The sequence below is a fragment of the Anas platyrhynchos genome, chromosome 4, assembly GCF_047663525.1.
Source record: "Anas platyrhynchos isolate ZD024472 breed Pekin duck chromosome 4, IASCAAS_PekinDuck_T2T, whole genome shotgun sequence".
Lineage (NCBI taxonomy): Eukaryota > Metazoa > Chordata > Aves > Anseriformes > Anatidae > Anas > Anas platyrhynchos.
The window spans coordinates 25,657,892-25,676,532 of NC_092590.1; the positions used below are offsets into that span (position 1 = coordinate 25,657,892).

The 18,641-nt window shown below is 35.5% G+C and overlaps 1 long non-coding RNA gene across 1 annotated transcript; it reads right to left on the reverse strand.

Moving 5' to 3' along the window:
- Positions 1–1,039: 1,039 nt before the first annotated feature.
- Positions 1,040–14,442, reverse strand: LOC140002332 (uncharacterized). The gene is made up of 3 exons (XR_011808698.1): positions 14,243–14,442; positions 5,450–5,537; positions 1,040–1,576 (listed from the first exon to the last, which is right to left on the reverse strand). It is a non-coding gene; the product is annotated as an uncharacterized lncRNA (long non-coding RNA).
- Positions 14,443–18,641: the final 4,199 nt, after the last annotated feature.

Sequence of the window (18,641 nt, forward strand, 5' to 3'; positions counted from 1 at the left end):
ACTTGAGGAAAGAGCCACTTCAAGCTTAATCCAGGCCAGTGAACTTAGGTGAGTAGAAAGGAGATGCAATTTAAAGAATTGGCAGAGACCATTATTGTTTCTCATATGAAGGTTATTTGTGTTCTGACTTGCAAAATGTTGCATGTTGCCTCAAAGACCTGGTGTCTGCCTCGCAGGAATTTTCCTGTGTAAGTCCAAGGCTGAGATAGATTACAGAAATTAGATAATTTATCTTTATGTCAAAAGCAGTGTATATATTTTACATATTACATTTTCCATTTTAAAAGTGGCTAAAGGGCACAGTCATGTAAAAATCAAAATCAATAGATAAAGTGCTATTGACTTCTTAATTTATTTTTAAATAAGAATTTGACCCAATTTTGCAGTACTTATTTTTCAAAACGTTTCAAAGAATCTCACCATTAAGAGCAACGTCTATGTTAGAAATCTTAGGAAATAATACTTAAGATTTCTGAGGAAGATTTTCTTTTTCCCAGTGGAATTGATGTTTGTCAGAGTATTTCTTCCTTCTTTAACAGAGCAGGGAACACTACGTAATGCATCACATCTTAAGAAGAAAAAATGCTAAGTTAAAACCAGTGCTTACGGTGAAGACACTTTCCTCTACCTCCTCCTCTGCCTTTTACTCCTCCTCCTTTTCTTCCTTCTCCTAGCTCCTCCTCTAGGTGGAGCTATAGATCTGCAAGTCAGTTTATTAGGAAGAAGTTTATCACTTTACTAACATTTTATTTATTTCCTACTTTCTCAAGGGTTTTCAGTGAGCCATTGTTTTCTCTTAATGACTAACAGATTATTTTGAACAGTTCAATATGAAACAGAGAATAAATGAAAAGAAAAGAAGACACTTTCATGATTTGAATTTTGGAGCTTGTTCAGAAAGTGAAGAAGAAAATTAAAGAGGTTATGGAATAACTTTTGAAAAAAAAATACACAAGTGTGCTTAGATTTGCAGGATAATGAAGATGCAAGATCATATTCGTTTAATTGCTTGTCTGCTTTCTGATGGCACCACTTTGCACATTATAAGAAAGATTTTATTAGGTTATATTTGTCTGTTTTAAGAGGATTCTTTTATTTATGCACTTGATTTGGGGGGATGATTTTTTTTTGTCCATAAATATCAAGGCTCTGTTTTAAAACCATGCTCCACTTGCAATTTAATTCCCTTCCTTTCTTACTAGAAAACGTCAAAGAATTAGAAAGATTTTTCTTCTTTGAACTTCCCTAAGCAACATCAAAACATTCTGAAACACCCTACCTGTTGTACATGATTTTTCCTTACCCATATATCCCTCCTTTCCATATCTATTGAGCTTCACAGAAATTCATAAACACAGAAATTCAATTAATATAAATGCTATTTCAAAAATCTTCAGAGAATGTGGCTGTGTCCAGGAGTCCTCAAGAAAGAAATAGGTATTACAAGTGCCAATGTAATGAAACTGCCTTCAATAAAGGGGACAAGAAAGCTTACCTTTGGGATGAAATGGATTCTTCCCTGATTTCTTATTTTCTTTTCATCTGTTTCTTCTTTCAATAAAGCATTACCTCTTGTCTGCAGGAATAATAGGAAAAAAGAAATGGAACATTTTAGCAAAAGAAAACATCCCTCCTCTCCACCTTTTTGTAAAAACAAACAAACAAACAAAATCCCTTATTTTTATAAATAACACTGCAATCAATACACAGACTCGAATTCTTACTTTTCAATAAGGTCTATCATAAGTTTGATCTGACAAGAAATGTTAATCAGTGTTTAAAAGGATAAAAATAAAATACAGAATTCATTTCATAATAAAAAATAAATATATTGTAAATTACAAATTAAATAATGTATTTCTCTTCATTGTGCAATTTAAGAAGTAATTTTTTATAGGAGGAAAGGTCTTTTGTAAGTTATTTTTTCATCTGTTGACATGTTTTGTAATCTATCTATCTGCTAAGCTGGTCAACAATAGTCAATAAAAGCTAAAGAACACAACAATCCTTTTTTCAAAGTAATGTAAAAAGTGTTTAAAACTGACATGTAACTATGAACTGATAATTCTGTTTCTGGATTTTCTATTGATTTCCTTCATGCCTTTGCATGAATGTTCTACAGCGAGTGCAGCACTGCTTCTTGCACACTCCTCACCTGGTTGTATTGACTGTTTGTGAAATGAAAGCTGCAGTCTGTCTAATTTTTGAAAGCTATAAAAGATATAAATTCTGTCACCTATTGTATTTCACTTTATGTAGTGTTTTGCAAATAGTGGAGTGCTATAGAACAGTACTCAAAGGCATTGTGAATGGCTCTTGAGAAGTATCCAGCAAGTACAGGAATTGAAGGTCTGAATAAATAGGTATTGGTAAGATATACAGTATTAAATGTAGAAATATTAATGTTCAGAATTTCAATGTATCAGTGTCTTATATTGAGGAATTTTTCAGGCACAAGAAATTTCTTATATAAGGGAATACTGCTTTCCTAAGTGGCCTACCTCCACTTAAAACAATGGGCCAAATTACAGTCAGAAGCACCACCCCACACACTTTGACTCTACAAGAGTCATGCAGGTTTTCTATCAGTCATGAAGTTCATGTGACAACTCATATAGCAAAAGAGAACTTATTTGAAAATTCTTAAAAAGAAGACATCCGTTCGACGGATATTATTGCAGCACTCAGAAATGAGGTAAGAGATAAAAATGGATAAAAATTATTTCTCATGAGGTGTCAGTGGTATAATCTTTATGAAACAATTACTTTATTCATTTAGAGTACAAAGTTTTCTCATGGGCCTTGGAAGAATGTTTATGGACTTTAGCTTAGTTAATCCAGGGGAAATAAAATCTTTAACCTTTTAGAAGATTGTAATGTCCTTCTTGCTTTGTAGCCACTAATTTCAGGAGACAGGGGAGGTAGTTATGGTCTAGCTGATGGACATATGGTGTAGCAAAGCTCATTAGCTCTGTTATCCTTAGCAGAAAAGTTTAGTACTTAGGGGTTCATCTGTGGAAAGAGAAATGCTGCAAGAAAATTACTGAACATTGTGTTGCATTTCTGTATGGCTTGGAGCTTCTTTCACATATGATTGGGCATCTGGCTGATGGTCACTAGGAGCCCTCAGGCTATCCCGGCAGTTGAAAAAAAAAAAAAAAAAAAAAACACCAAAAAAAAACCACACTGCCACCCTGTCTGTATGTTATGCTGCTGTGACAGAACTGATACTGTAGCAGAAGAGAACACTTGTGAATGCAGGACACAGGACAGGCTTCTGTACAGCTCCCAGCTCCCTTCCTTTGGAAGAAGTATGAGCCTTTACTCTAGGCTGACAAGCAGTATCTTTTCTCTCATCACCCCACTGAGTGCAGAGATTTATTCCATCCCATTTGAGAAAAATGGAAGCCTATGGCATTGCAATACAAAATATCATCAGGAAACTTTAGAAAGGTATCATTGGCTACTAAGAATTAGCTGGACTATACCAAAGAAATCCACTGCCCCATAAACTGCCATCTTATAGTCAGACTTCCACAGTATACTCTCATTACCATTTCAAAGGATATTGAAGTTTGCACTTACTTTCTTGGAAGAAGGCATCAACAGGTGATCATTAAAATCTGAGATTTTGGCCATATTGCCTTATCATCATCATAGCCTAGTTTTCGGGATCAGGACATCAGATTCAAATATTTGTTGTAATTTGAGGATTCTGCATGTAGTCATTTAATTTTCCAGAAATACTAAGGGCACTGTATACAAAACCAAGTCTCCCATGTAGAGAGAATAAATGGTCACATTTCACTAAAATGGCAGGGGTTTCTGAGAACAAAACATGCCCAGTACATGTTCTGGGACTTTGCTTCACATGGCTATATGGTCACTGTGATAATATTTCAAATTAAGCGTTAAAATTGCCAATACGGAAGTAGTTGCATAGTGTGCCTGTATCTGTCTAACTAGAAAAACATTCAACAAGCTTGAGAAAATTTTGCTAAGTGCAAAAGTGCGAGTGCATGTGCTCGTGCCACTGTTTTGGTTGGTTTGGTGCTTCCATTGTCTTGTAAGTTCACAGGAAAAGTAAAGGGATGGGTTGCATAAGGGAAGTCATCAATAGTAAATTGAATGGTATTGACTGAGTGAGCTACCAACTCACAGTCATCAGCAAAAAGAAGCTCACTAATGAAGAAATCAGCCACATGTGTCTGCAGACCGAACAACTTGCATCAGTAAAAAACTGAATAAATATAGCTCTGCCAATGGCACAAATTGATTCCATCTGCACAACAGAGACAAGATGGAAAGGAGTATGGAAACCATTTATGATATTAAAGAGATCTTACCATTTTCCACCTCTCTAACCATCATCTTATTACAGAAGACTTAACTAGGTGAGAAATAGAATTTGCAGGGCTTTCACAGGTCTACAAAAGCTTCAAGAGTCCCTTGCAATTTACATTGTCAAAACCTTTAGTTAGGTCAACAGTCAGCCAGCAAAGCTGCAATTTGACTTGGTACTATTAGTAAGGCTCTAAAGGTCAGGTGTGTGGTGTTACTTTCTTACTAACTCCACACTAAAGTTTTGGGAAGACAGATTAAACAAAACAGAAATTGAGTTGCTCCGTTTAGGCACGCTAGGGTTTTCCTAGCATCAGAGACCAGAAAAGACAAAATAATTGTCACAGTTTGCATCATGATTATTTGTAATAGATACTGTTGGTTTCTTTGAATTGCTGTGAAATTGACTCTTGCTTTCAGATAATGTGGAAAGACCAGGTAGCTTTCATGTTGCTCTTTTATAAATGTAATTTGCTATCAGGTCTTTTCCACACCTATATTGTACAAAGGCTGTACATCACTGAGTGTGTTGGTTCAATGTCAAGAATGTGAAAGAATGTCTTGTAAAAGAATGAATTCTGGACTGAAAAATTAAACAAGTCATCTTTGCATTTGGAACACAGGAGAGTACAAATTTTGGGCTATGTCAAATTTCTATAACTCCCAGGACTGTGACTAAGGACTTTTTCTCTACATTTCCTTTGCCAAAGTATGAAGTGAATGTATATGTTTTATTTATTGACTGTATATGTTTTAGTAGGCATGTGAGGTGTAACTCTTGACCATGCAATGTATAATATTGGTACAGGGACTACACTGTGTAGGTTGATAATAACAAATACAGGTTGAGTTTTGAGCTTCTTTTCTCTAGTAAATGTTATTGATTTCTCTGGATTCAATGTCATTCCAGAATTCATTCATAAATTATGTTTTTGTTGTTGTTTGTTTGTTTGTTTGTTTTTAATGTTAAGTTAAAGTTAATTTAAAGTGTGTCTATATCATTTGTTTAATTACATTTTAGGTTAAGGGACAACTACTTCTACTATGTCCAAGACTGTATTGGGCAATTCTCCTATATGTAATGTGTACTACTATCAAATCTTATTACCTGCAGCTGCTGTTTTTCTGTTTGTGTTTTCAGCTGACCATCCAAAATTCATGACAACGCTTGAAGACAGAGGTATAGTTCCTGAAAACTGACAGAGCTCAGGATAAGTTAGAGGAATTGAATTAGAAGAAAAATAACAGCAAGCAATGTACTGCTTTTTAGATTTTTAGACAAAAAGAACGGTCTGGGGTTTTTTTGGTTGTTTTTTTTTTTTTTTTTTTTTTTTTTTTGCCACAATAACACAACTGTCTGGAAAAAAAAAAAATATGGGAAAGAGGGTTCTTCTTTTGAAGTTCCCTGAAATAAAGAAAAAGCTGATTTTAATATAGGCTGAAACAATTAAGAAAAAAAAAAGTATATATACCACTTCAAAATAAATAAAAATACATATCTGTATATGTTGAATGAAATATTAATAGATTCAAAAATGAATCAATTAATAGATCCACTTTGATTTATTTTTTTTAGTTTTCATAAAGCTTTTAAAACAGCAGTTGTAAAGCTTTTGTAAAGCATTTCTAACAGCTGTTCAGCCAGAAAAAATGCATTTATGCATTATATCATAGTTGTCTGATATGCATTATTTTCCCCCAAAAGGTTTGAAGCAATGTCTCCATCTCTGAACATGAGCAGAAGAAGAAAATTGAAGCAGTTTTCCAATCTAGTTACTGGATCACTGGTGAGGTACTGATGGCCATATTGCTTCCAAATGTAGTAGAGTAAAATGCAGTAACGATAATAAATAGATAAAATACAGTAAAGAAAATTGCACTGTGCAAGTAACGGATACTCTACATATACACATCATATCTAAATCATATTCTAACACCTCTTTGTACAATATCCTTTCAAAAAACAAAAGCATCGGTTATCTCAGTACTATCTCCAAGCACTCTGTGTCCTCAGTTGTATTACTCTCTTACCTACTCTTTATATTATTTTATAATTTCCACACCCCCATGCTTATTCTTTGAGATTGTTTCCAAAAACCAAACATTCTGCCCTTCCCTCCCCTCCCCACTTTTGCTCCTCACCTCGCTTCACCTCTACCTCCTGTAGAAATAAGACATTTAGATCAAATCCCAAGGGCACTGACCTGTGAGATTTTAAAGGAAACAGGAAAAAAAAAAAAAAGAAAGAAAGAAAAAAAAAATAAATCCATTGATAAAAGTCAGAGTTTCTTCATGGTATGACAAGTTGTTCTATCAATCAGGAGAGCCAAGGGCCATGTCTAGCACCTGTGTAGCTAGTAAGTGGGGTTAGAGAGGGGCACATGACATTACACAGCCACAAATGGGACATACTGTGACATGTTTTAAAGCTTTCTGTGTTAGCATGTCTTTAAATGACTGATATATGATCATAAAATCAGTGGTTCTCAAATTGAGTCTGTGGTCCATAGAACACGTTTTGCCACATGGTACTGTCCTCCTCCCATCCCCTCCAGTCCTGATTTGAAGATGGCTGAAAGGGAGGAATTAGAATACATTTTAATAAGAAAAAAACATTTTAAGAAAGGGTGAAGTGTCAGCGTCATCGCAGCAAGCACAGGGGCTAGTCCTCAGTTGGTGCCTTCTGAGTTGTAAAAGTTGCAGCTCATGGCTCTGTGGGGTGACATAGCCTGAGGCACGTGCCTCCTTCTGTGTTTCATGCTGCTGTCACTTACAAAGAACAGTTATTTCAGAGCTCTGCAGGGATACCATTTCTCCTCCTCTTTGAAAGGGGGTAGTTTTGTGTTCTGCCAACCACTTTAGGTTGGCAGAACACAAAAGATATGTCTGTCCTCTTTGCTGCTTTCCTCTCCCCTCTCATTGGAAGAGCAGAGGCAGTGACAGTACCATGATGAATTGTTTGGCCCTGCCAGCAGCAATTAGCTGTTCAAACAGTTGCTTCTGTTCCCTAGGGAAAAGCTGGTAAAACAGATGAAAGCGTCGTGTGGACTGGACTTGATCTGTGGACTACCTGTAGAACCCGCAGAACTCATCAGCATCCCCTCTACTGCTTATATTCTACTTCATGTAAAGGTATACGTAATTTAATTTTAAATTTTATATTCCTTTAATGAGTCAGAGGGTTTTTCATAAGGATGTTACTTGTAATAGATATAGCAGTTTTGTCAGGGTAAAATGATATGTGCCTTTGACATAAAGTGCTTCCTAGAGGGCTTAGTGACATAAATATTTCTACTGCTAGAGAAAGCTGTAAGAAAGTCCACCAGTAAAAATTGAAGAATATGCTAAATAAGATCTTAAAAAAAGCCTGTATTCAAAAATAATAAAGTTTGATGACTTAATTTACAAACTGAAAAGAAAGCAAGGACACCATGTTTATGTAAATGTTCCACTTACATTTGATTTATTATTTCTGAAGACTGAAAGGCCAAATCCCAAGGACTTCAGTAGAGGTTACGTGCAGGATTCTGGCAGAATTACACTCCAGAGTAACAGTTAACTACCTTTTAAGCACTTACAAGAGATATTAGAGGGTTAAACATTCAGCTTGTAGCTGTAGCATTTAAGCTTGAGCTTGGGAAATTTAAATTCAATAAACATCCTAGCTAAGTTCTTTTAGAAAACAAGTCTCATGCATTTTTATGTGCTTCTGTATTATTTAATATGCTACACCTTACTTAGACTTAGGTAGAGTTCTGAAAGAAAATAAAAAATACAACGGGGCTAGCTTTTAAATGTACTCTGCCAAATATTATTTTGCCCTGGTCATGTGTAGGGTGCTATCATTAGCATTCCATGCTAGAAATTTTGTTGTTGTTTGTATTTCTTTGTTTTTGTGCCCTTTGTTATGACCTTGGGCCTCAATCAGCTCATTAAAAATTAAATTGCTTATTATAACCTGGCTTCATTTTCCACTTTGATCAGAAAGCACAATAGGTTCCTTAAGTGGATTTAGCCATAAAATATTCTGGTAATGAGAATAGAAAAGGCAAGTTTAATAACTTTAATATCAAAACAAAAGCTACAGAAAAACCACCCAGAGGATAATAACAAACATTTTGTCTAACTAAAAGATAAACCTCTATGCAACGTGAAAATTCTGTTTTCTGGCTTATTAAGTGAGCATCTTTTACAATTTGAAATCAGTATAATTTCCACTCCTTCTGTGGTTAGTGCTCCTCTCCCATCAGTATGCGAACATAACAGCATTATTTCATTTGTGCCACAATTATTTGAATTCAAAGGAGGAGATAAAACTGCCTAAAATTATAGAGAAATTTTGTTAAATACTGCTCATTACTAATTTTTTAACTATTGCTCATTTTTATTTTGTTCATTCATTGCTTGCTATCCAGGAATACTTCTGGTTATAGACTTTTATCTCATAGGCATTTTTTCACACAAAGACTTTGGAATGGATTTTTGAGCAAGCACAAAAAATCTGTAACGTGAAAGCACAAATCTACTTAGTCTAGTCTCCTCTTTCTGACTGGGTCTAAAGGAAAATAATGAGGGTAGAAAAAAAATGTTTTGATACTCTTCCAGCATACTAACCCAGATTTCTGTGCCATTTTGCTACAATGATCTATCTCTTGGCCAAATGATATACCCAAATGATCTCAAATGAAAATCCCATGCAAACACAAATATTTGGTTTTAATTTTTCCCTTTCCATTAGTCTCCTTTTTAAAAATTTTCACAAGTCCTGAAAGGAGATCAAACCACTGCAGCTTAAGTGACCAGTCACAAACCACAAATGATGGTTTGGCTGAGCAGAGCATAGGTAAGTCTTGAATTGTGTATCATTATAAGTTTTTAATTGTGCATCATTCTGAGTGGTGAAAACACACATAAAATGTAGCAAGAGGTTGAAAATAGTTCATAGATGAGAAAGTTGATTAACAATGGCTATCAAGAACCAGTAACCAGTCTGTCAAATATAACTTACACCTTTAATAAAAATAAATTTGCTCTTACTAGTACACTAAGTACTGAAAGTTGAACTAAAATTGAGATCAGTATTACTTTCAAATAAATACAGCAAGATGAAACATTTATTTTAAGATCTCTTCAAAATTTTACAGCTTACAGACATGGTGTCAAGCTTAACATTTGACAGGAGCAGTTGTTCCTAGCCTGGTCTACCAGTCCTTGAGAAAACAAAAGAGGCTTTAAGCATTGTCTGACCCCATGGAGAGATCTTGAAACTTTTAAAGTTTTATTACTATATATTATTTTAAGTTTTTTTGAGAATATTATACATTATATATTATATATATATATACTGGTATATATTTTATATATATATATATATATACTGGTATATATTATATATATATATACTGGTATATTATTATATATTATTTTATGTCAATCAAATCTTTTGGGTTTGTAACTTTACAGGAGTAAGTTCAAGGTGGAAAAAATATTTCACAATTATATTTGTCCTATTTGTAAATCTCCTTACAACCATCTGGAAAGTTGTTGAAAAAAATATATATTTTTTCCTTTAAAGTGCATTGTATTATAAAGGGTCCTTTCCTGATAGATTGTATAATAAAGAGCCATTTTATAAATAAAAAAAATGAATACCCATAAGTTTAACAAATGATTTAACTTCAAAAACAAAGCTGTCTTATGGATGGAGTGCATTAATAGTCAGCAGTCAGTTGATAATATAGAACATTTAGAGAGCTCTGAATTTGTCTCTGGATATTAATACCTGACTGAATTATTCAGTTTCACAATCTACTATTCATATATATATATTTAAATGAAGACATTTTCTTTGGAAAACCACAATGGCCTAAATCAATCTCTGATTTCTGTAAATAGCTTGAATATATTTCTCCACATGATGTGTACACTGAATGCAGAATAATTTTTAGAATAAATCTATTAAAATACTTCAATGTATACAATCTACTAGTATATTTCAGTGTACAAATACATATTTCTATATAGTATATATATTATTAATATAATATATATTTTATACAAAGATATTTTTTATACTTTCATATTATTTATGGTCACATTTTGTTTTATGAGTGATTTCCTATATGATGGTGATTATGAATGCAATAACATTTTTCAGTCTCAGGCTGAATGTTGTATTAAATCATTTCTATTCAGAACAATATTTGGATATAGATCAATGATTTGAAATAAGCTTTGATTCATCATTTAAAATTTTACATAGTTTGCATATATATTTTATCTAATTTAATGCTTTTGACTGAATTTTTGTATTCATTGTGAGCAGATCACTTATTAAGGAAAAAGTGATTCAGTTCTCAAATTCTCCAACCACTGCTAGTCATAAGTGACTATATTAAACTAGTTTTAAAATTAGGGCAGAATATCAATAACTTAAGGATAAGAAGAAATAGTAAGCAAAAAGCATTTTAAAAAACAGAGATTTGAAAACTAAGATGTATGTGGAATTATAATAAAGTCGATATATATATTTTTTATTGATATATATTATCATATACGTACACACATGATTGTACATGTATACAAAATTGACTTTAAATATATAACCAAATGAGTAAAGGACAAGGATATATTCGGTATTTTAAAAATATAGGATAATTCTGAATAATGTGAAGTATTTTATCTAAGCTTATCCAAGAGAACCCTTTCTTATCATGGGAAATACAGAGAGCTGGCTTTATGGTTTGCTCCATGTATGCTGAAACATGTGGGCTGCTTTTTGTTTGCACTGGCTTTTGTCCTCATTGTTAGGTTTTGTAAATAAAAGCTGAAGAGTTTTGATGTTATCATACAATATTAGCAGTATCTAGCAGTACTTAGATTAATTGTTCCTCACACTGAGTTATACTACTCAGGATAACTGCCAGTAAACACAACACTTCATAATGTCTCTTCAGTTGACACTGAAGGTATATGCAAGCTTGTGGTATATCCATTCCAAAATCAAAACTCTGTAACTTATATCTAGTATCTGAAAAGTTATTCTTGCTTAGGTATTTGCAAACTTCTGCATTCGGTGTAGCAGATAAAAATGCAAGTTCAAGCTCACAAGTAGGCAGTTCCACAGAACACAACAGAATATCAGTCTTCCTAGGATGCATAAATAGCATTCTGGTCTGAGTTTAGTGAAGTTGTATTATCTTAATTATACCATTGGTAAAACAAACTGCTTTGCTTCCCTCCCCATCTATCATTATCTTAAACAAGACTGAAATTGCTTTATTTCTTTTCACCTTGGAAGAAGGAAGTCAGCTAAAATTCTATTTTGGAAAAACAAAGCTGTACTCTTTTTGGTAGGAGGTTTGTACTTCTTTATTTCTGAGGTAACAGTTGGAAAAGTTGTTCTGCAGGTAGGCCACATTCACTTGGCAGAGGGAATGTGCATTTCTAGTGTATTGCGTTGCTCACAGAAGACCAGTGGTTTGAAGTAACAGGAAAGGATTTGGTCTATTGAGTCAAATCAGCTTCTGATTACTTCTCTTTTTGTGGAGGCTGCCCTGTTGTGTTGGAATATGTACCTGCAATGCCGTTCTGATTATCAACATACCGAATAACCAGTGGCTTGTTAAAGGCTAGGCAGCTGAAGGACTGGTAACTTTCTGCTCTTTCTCTTCCTCTATCTACCATCCTAATAATCGCCATTAAGCATCACGAGTCTATATGTGGAAGTGCCTTTATTATAGACACAACAATAGTTGCTTTCAGCTATTCTAACACCTGAAACCGGGGTTCACAGTTGTCTGACTTTACCATGATTGTTATCTAGAGTGTTTTGCCTTTCAAAATTATTTTGTCTGTGCCTTTCTCCCCATTTTGACACATTTATTCTGAATCTCCAGTGAGATTGTGTGACTTTCTGCCATTTCCTGTTGCTGTATGAAAAATATAAGCATAGTTATGGTTTTTAGTTTTTCCCATTATCCTCAAATCATACAACAGATTTTAATGTATTTTTGCCATTTCCTTTATGCGCTATTTTTAAGCTTATCTTTAATCATCATTTACACTTTTTGGAAGAATATATCCAGAAAGATGCTAAATGTTTAAAAGACTACCGGCATCATTCAGTAGAATCAAAATACCCTTTGGCAGAAATAATAGATTATACGCTATTTGTATTGTACTGGATGAATTAGAATTTCCATGAGAGCCTTTTAACACGACACAAAAAAGCACTGATAGCTAAAGTGCTGGAGAGCACAATCAATTTTTTTAAATAAGAAAAATATTGGCTTTGTTACCTTTTCAAGGACAAAAACTTTTCAAGTGACCTCTATGGAAAAAATCATTAGGAGAGGTTTCAGGCTCTTGGAAAAACTTTCTCTCAGTCTATGAAGAAATTTTCATTTAGAGGCAGAAGCAGAACATGGGCTCTTTTACAGTGCAATTACTTAATCAGTGCCACTGAAGATTAGCCTGAAACGCTGCATAACTGAACATAGATCATTCGTCCTCACAAAAACAGAGCTCATTTCATTTAACATATCTGAAATAAAGCACATAACTTTTCACTGTCCTGCCATACTCCGCAGTACCTAATTTCATTCAATAAGAGTATTAATATAATTATAAGATATACTGTAAATTGGACCCAGAAACACATCATTGTCCAAGAACTTACTTTCAATTTCTTGTTTTTACCCACATATTATTTCATCTTTGGGGTACTTTTGGCATGGCTCTTGTTTACTCAGAAATTAAGATCTTTGTTATCTCTGGGGACATTTCACATAACAGTTCAGGTGATTACTGGTTTAAATTAAGTGAAGGAAAATACTTTCCGTAGTGAAACACAGTTTGCAGATGTAGTGTTATAGTCCACCACAGATAGAACTTGAAGTAGAAAGCTGGTATATGTGAAGTAGTAACCCACACTGAGCCACCCTGTGCTTTTTATGTTTTTGTAAAGTACCAGAAGTTACTCTCTGTGTACAAAAACGAAGCGATTGCTTTGTAAATATGCATTTCACTTAAGCTATAATGAAAATTACTAATGTTCATGAAGTAATGCAAATGTCTGCCAAGAGAACTCTGCTTTGCTGTTTTTATATGATCTTAAATAATACTGGTAACAAAATCTTGCCTAGTGATCTGCAAAGTTTGCATTTCTGCCTGCTCATAGGCCTGTTGAGAACCTCAGATTCATTGCAATGAACAGATTTGAAGTTTCAAGTGCTGCGGAAGAAGAACATGAAGTGCACTATTTGTTTTATATCTTACCAAGTATGAAAGATAATGTTGGAGAATCCTGAAGGAAAAATCCTGGGCAGTTCTCATTGTTCATAGATCACTTTTAGCTCATTCAACAAATGAATTCTATATTCCTTGTTTTCTTTTATTATTATTACTTATTGCGTATTACTTATTGCTTATTACTTATTACTTATTACTTATTACTTATTACTTATTACTTATTACTTAGACAGCCATTAGCTGTAGTGTGTTATCAAAGATTAAATCTTTGTTGAGTAAATTCAAACCAAAGCGGCTTCTTGTTGGTTTTATGATCTCTCTGACATAAACTGCTTACTACATCTGAAGTAGCAGATCTTCTTATATTCTCTACTGACAAAGTGAAACATTTTATTGAGACCTATTTATCAATGATGATGTTTTAAAAATTTCCTATTATGTTGTACAGTAGAAAGTTTTTTTGCACAATAAAATGAATACTAGCATCTCCTTTTCTCCTTCCGTCTTTGTCTCTTCCCCCTTCCTGTACTTCATGTTTGATAAGAAACTGCCTTCTAATTTTATTTTTGTGACTTTCCCTCAGGTTGTTGCTAGTTCTGGAAGAAAAAAACAAGCTTGCAAACAGAAAACCAATTTGCTTAAAGCTTACCTTACACTGAAAGTTGTGGGCACACGGAGCAGAGCTGGTGAGTTTTTTCTTCTGTATTTCCTATGAATCACTCAGAGACAGAAATTGGTGCTGTGAGCTTTCCTCCTAAGATTCTAAATTCCATGAGGTCACAGATTCAAAGCTTCTCACCATTTACTGGAATTTTATGTCAACTTCTAGATTGGCTAGCTTCAGCAGTGGAGTACCTCAAAAAGAAGTTGATATTAACTTCAACACCTGAAAATCTTTCTCTGTGAGATACGGATCTCTGAATCTGACACTCGAGCATTAGCAGTACTTTTAAAAAAATTTCTTACAGTTAAACAAGATCACCACTGGCTGTTAAATTATGGTTTTGGTTAAGAAAACTAATTCTATCTCAGGATTAATCATATTATTAACATTTTATAATCATATTATCAAGATTTTATTTAAATAGAATAGAACATTCTGGCAAGAAACTGTTAAATGTGAATAACCGTTGAGATGTTTCAAGATATAAGTTATTTATCACTTTATTCTACTCCTCATGAAATATAACAAGGGATGCAACAACTGTTACCTGGAGTCCCAGCTTGAGTGGATTACTCTGTCTCTGTGGAAATTAGAAGAGTGTCCCTTTAAAAACAATTTGAAGTTCAACCTATAGTTATGTGCAAATAGTCAAGAAAGCAGAGTTAATGTTGTATTTGCAAATTTAGCATTCTCTTAATGTATTTTGGGCACAGAATTAGAAACGAATTTTGCATTCAATGAATATAAACACCTTAATATACACACACTGAAGAGTAATATTTCTAAAGTAATGGGAACAGGTTTTCCCAGAGAAAACCTTTGTGTTATGGGTGACTTTTGATGACTTTTTTATTACATTTTCTTGAAAACATGTGCCTTATGATGGTAATTCAAATACTAGAACAGCTGCTTTTCAGAAGATGTAGACAAGTAGTATTATGATGGCAAGCAGTTGTTTAACGTTTGCTTCACTTTTTTTTCATAGAAATCACAGAAAAATAGAATGAGTAGGGACATCAAGTGGCTATTCAGCCAATGCATCTCTCATCTTCTGTCAAATCAAGGTCAATCGTACCTAATTTGTTCCTGACAGATGTTTGTCTTAGCTGTTTTTTGAAAAATTAAAATGTTAGAAATTCTGTCTACTTTACAATGTGAAGGATTTCCTTGAAAGAGTAAGAATAAAATAAGGATAACAGCTAAAATAATGAAGAAATGGCTGCATTACCAACCCTGTTTATCTAAAATATCCACTTGTTTTTGTGTAAATTTATAATTGCATTTTTTTTTTCTTTCACTGTATAATTTATTTTTCTTTTCATGTTCTGCATAGAAACTGACAATAAAATCCTGATGTAGCATGATTTCAGGAAGAAAAGGTGCTGCAGTTAGCAGATAATGTAGTGGTTATCTTAGATTGAGTCAATTTTGGGTGAAATTTCATAAGATTTCACTGAAGTCAGAGAGTAACTCATATGACTCGAAGTGTACTTAAATTTTTCACTGTTATTGATCTTTGTGAGAGTTAGACTGAATTATAGGTTCCATGCAAGTATATACTGTATCTCAGCTATTGAGTACACTAACGTATGTAAGACAGTAGTACATATATATTCGCAAGGGGATTGATCTCTTGGTCAATCAAGATCAAACAAGAACTCTCCACCCCCCTGTGTAAGTAAGCAGGCAGGGAGGGCAGACAGCAAGGATGGCTGAGCAAGGCCCTGCTGGTCAAACTGAGGCACAAGAAGGAAATGCACAGGCAGAGGAAGCAGGGACACATGGCCTGGGAAGAGTATAGGGATGCTGTCTGGGTGTGCAGGGATGGGATCAGGAAAGCCAAGACATGGATGGAACTTGCTTGGCAAGGGATGCAAAGAATAACAGGAAAAGATGCTATAGGTACACTGGTCAGAAAAGAAAGGCCAAGGAGAGTGTACCCCCTCTGGTAAACAAGAAGGGAGAACTGGTAACAACAGACATGGAGAAGGCTGAGGTACTCAACAACTTTGCCTCCGTCTTCACTGCCAGTTAGCCTTACCAAGTCATTCATTTCCCTGAACCTGTAGATGGAGGCTGGGGGAGCAAAGTCCCACTCACTGTAGTGAAGAGCAAATTCGAGACCACCTGATGAAATTAAACATGTACAGGTCTATGAGGCCTGATGACATGCATTCCAGGGTCCTCAAGGAATAGGCAGATGTAGCTGCCAAGCCTCTCTCCATCATGTCTGAAAAGTCCTGGCGGTCAGGTGAAGTTCCAAGTGACTGGAAAAAGGGAAATGTCACTCCCATATTTAACAAGGGTAGGAAGGAGAACCCAGGGAACTACAGACTGGTGAGCCTCACCTCTGTGCCTGGTAAGATCATGGAAAAGATCTTCCTGGAAGCAATGTCAAGGTACATGCAAGACAAAGAGGTGATCCGAGACAGCTGGCATAGCTTCACCAAATCATGCCTTACCAGTCTGGTGGCTTTCTGTGATGGAGTGACTGCATCAGTTGACAAAGGAAGACAGACTGATGTCATCTACCTGGTCGTCTGCAAGGCCTTTGACATGGTTCCACATGACATCCTGATCTCCAAATTGGAGAGATATGGATTTGATGGGTGGACCATTCAGTGGATAAGGAATTGGCTTGAAGGTCACACCCAGAGAGCAGTGGTCAGTAGCTCTATGTCCAAGTAGAACCCAGTGACAAGTCGTGTACCTCAGGGGTCTGTCCTGAGACTAGTGCTGTTTAACATCTTTATCAATGACATAGACCATAGGATCAAGTGCACCCTCTGCAAGTTTGCAGATGACACAAAGCTGAATGGTTCAGTTGATACAACAGAATGAGGGGATGCCATCCAAAGGGACCTGAACAAGCTTGAGAAGTGGGTCCAGGTGAACCTAATGAGGTTCAACAAGACCATACGCAGGGTGCTACACCTGGGCTGTGGCAATCCCGGACATGAATACAGATTGAGAGAAAAATTAATTGAGAGCAGCACTGCAGATAAAGACTTGGGGGTTCTGGTGGATGAAAAACTCAACATGAGCCAGCAACATACGCTTGCAGCCCAGAAGACTAACTGCATCCTGGGGTGCATCAACAGAGGAGTGGCCAGCAGTTGGAAGGAGGTGATTGTCCCCCTCTACTCTGCCCTTGTGAGGCCTCAGTTGGAGTGCTGCATCCAGGTCTGGGGCTCCCAGCACAAGAATAATGTGAACAGAGGAGGGCCGTGAAGTTGATCAAGGGGCTGGAACACCTCTCCTATGAAGAAAGGCTGAGAGAGCTGGGGCTGTTCAGCCTAAAGAAGAGAAGGCTCCCAGGTGACCTCTTTGTGGCTTTTCAGTACTTAAAGGAGGCTTATAAAAAAGATGGATAGTGTCTCTGCTAAATTAGGTAATGACAGGACAAGGGGGAATGGTTTTGAACTGAAAGAGGGGAGATTTAGATTAGAGGTTAGGAGGAAATTGTTCACTCAAAGGGTGTTAAGGCACTGGAACAGGTTGCTCTGAGAAGCTGTGGATACCCCATTCCTGGAGGTGTTCAAGACCAGGTTGGGTGAGGCCCTGGACAACCTGATATAGTGGGTGGCATCCCTGCCTATGGCAGGGGGTTTGGAACTGGATGGTCTGTAAGGTTCCTTCCAACCCAAGCCATTCTATGACTCTATGATTCTACGATCATAGTGCCTTAAAGCTTAGCTGAACTGCGAGTGAGATTACAAATGAAGACAGAGGGAGGAAAACACCAAACACAAGTGAACTATTCTTTCTGCTGTGAAGATAAGGCTTTCTCTTTTAACCACAGAAAGAAATTTCCCTACTCATATAGCCTGGCTCAGAGCGGATGCTAAATGCGGCAGTAGAGATCAGGAGTGACCTGAAATGATCTGGACTTCTCTTGACAATAATATAAGCTGTAACTTTAAAAAACTCCTAAGTCTCCAACTTTCCTTATAACAGGTGTTTATAATGTCTTTCTAAACATATGGATGTTTTTAAAGATTTCTCCTTAAGGACCTATCTATATGAATTACTCCCATTGCACAAGACATTTCCTAAACCTTCTTGAATCACTGGATTCATCTCCATCTCTTTTCTTCGGGGGATCATTTTCTCGATGAAAACTGCATCTGTCAAAGGGAGAAAAGGAAGAATCAAACATTCTAATGGACTTTTATGTATCACACACATAATTTTTTGAAATAGGATGGTATCTTTTTGCTACTGCTGACTTTTCTGTCTGAAATTGTAACGTATCTCCTCATAAACTGAAATTTCATTTCTCAGTTTCTAAACTCAACCGTTATGTACAGCAAAGAACACATCTCCATTAGCTGAATAGAGTAAGAGTTTTGAAATTGCTACTTGGACGAACACAAAACTTAGT